Source organism: Myotis brandtii, unplaced genomic scaffold (assembly GCF_000412655.1).
Source record: "Myotis brandtii unplaced genomic scaffold, ASM41265v1 scaffold439, whole genome shotgun sequence".
In the NCBI taxonomy this organism is placed as follows: Eukaryota; Metazoa; Chordata; class Mammalia; order Chiroptera; family Vespertilionidae; genus Myotis; species Myotis brandtii.
In genome coordinates this window covers 843,430-845,184 of record NW_005366783.1, presented here as the reverse complement: position 1 = coordinate 845,184, position 1,755 = coordinate 843,430, and the positions used below count along the sequence as shown (strand labels likewise).

General features: G+C 65.4%; 1 non-coding gene across 1 annotated transcript in view; it reads left to right on the top strand.

The window, feature by feature from the left end:
* The window catches only part of LOC102248157, a 2,157-nt gene extending 462 nt beyond the window's left edge, over window positions 1-1,695 (top strand). Inside the window, exons 2-3 of the transcript XR_001363729.1 lie at window positions 648-829; window positions 1,588-1,695. This is a non-coding gene — a transcript (uncharacterized LOC102248157). The remainder of the gene's footprint in view (window positions 1-647; window positions 830-1,587) is intronic.
* Window positions 1,696-1,755: the final 60 nt, after the last annotated feature.

Here is a 1,755-nt window from a genome sequence, read left to right as displayed (position 1 = left end):
GCAGCAAGCTAACCTACCGATCGGAGCATCTGCCCCCTGGTGGTCAGTGCACGTCATAGCGAGCGGTTGAGCAGCCTTAGCCTCTCATTAGCATATTATGCTTTGATTGGTTGAACGGACGACTGGGCACTTAGCATATTGGGCTTTTGTTATATAGGATTTTTATTGATTTCAGAGAAGAAGGGAAAGGGAGAGAGAGAGAAAGAGAGAGAGAGAGAAAAGCATCAATGATGATGAAAGAGAATCACGGATCGGCTGCCTCCCGCATCCCCTATTGGGGATGGAGCCCGCAACCCGGGGCATGTGCCCTGACCGGGAATCGAACCCTGACCTCCTGGCTCATAGGTTGACGCTCAACCACTGAGCCACGCCGGCCGGGCCACATTAAACACGTCTTGGCCTCGGTTTCCCCGGCTGCATAGATGTGATTCCTCACTGATCCCCAGCCCGGGGCAGAGGAGCTGGCCTCCAGGGGGGTCCCCGGGGGGTCAGGCCGGGTCTGCCTGTGCTGAGATGCACCGGCCGCATGTGAGGGGAGCGTCTGGCCCGTCCCTCCATCCTCCTCACCCCAGTGCCGACCCCAAGAGCTCTCGGAAGAGGGGCCCGGGCCCGTCCGACCGCTCCCCCGACTCTGCCCCGGCCCACAGGGCCCCTGGAGCGGGAGTTCTGGCAGCGGGCCGACGGGGACCAGCCGAAGCGGCAGCGGCGGTACCAGAGCTCGGAGAGCAGAGAGAAGTGGGTGGAGACCCTGGTGGTGGCGGACGCCGACATGGTGCGGCACCACGGGCAGCCCCAGGTGGAGAGCTACGTGCTGACCATCATGAACATGGTGAGGGCCCCCAGGGGGCGGCACGGGCGCCCGGCAAACAGTGGGTGTGGCAGGCTGGCCTCCCAGCCCAGGTCCCCAACAGGAGGAAGAGTCAGCCTGTGCCCTGACCGGGAATCGAACCCTGACCTCCTGGCTCATAGGTTGACGCTCAACCACTGAGCCACGCCGGCCGGGCCACATTAAACACGTCTTGGCCTCGGTTTCCCCGGCTGCATAGATGTGATTCCTCACTGATCCCCAGCCCGGGGCAGAGGAGCTGGCCTCCAGGGGGGTCCCCGGGGGGTCAGGCCGGGTCTGCCTGTGCTGAGATGCACCGGCCGCATGTGAGGGGAGCGTCTGGCCCGTCCCTCCATCCTCCTCACCCCAGTGCCGACCCCAAGAGCTCTCGGAAGAGGGGCCCGGGCCCGTCCGAGCTGCCTCCTGCACGCCCCACACTGGGGATGGAGCCTGCAACCCGGGCGTGTGCCCTGACCGGGAATGGAATCGTGACCTCCTGGTTCCTAGGTCGACGCTCAACCCCTGAGCCACGCCGTCCGGGCTCAGGGAGCTTTAAACGAGCGGACGGCTCTCCACGCCCCTTCCCTGCACCTTGCACACCTCACGGCGTTGGGGTGGCCTCCTCCCCTAGGCCTAGTGGGGAGCCCCTGGTATAGGTCGGGGCAGAGGCGCATGGGAATGTGGGTGGGTGTTGGCGGTGGACGGCGGGCGGCTGCCCCTGTCCCGGGTTCGGGGTGACGCCTGCCCCCCCTCTCGGGCAGGTGGCCGGCATTTTCAAGAACCCCAGCATCGGGAACCCCATCCACATCACGGTCGTGCGCCTGATTGTGCTGCAGGACGAGGTGGTGAGAAGCCGAGGGTCCCCCCCCAGGCCCCCCGAGTCCCTGCAAGTGGTGGTGGGGGGGTGCCTGCGGGAGGAAGGGGTGGTC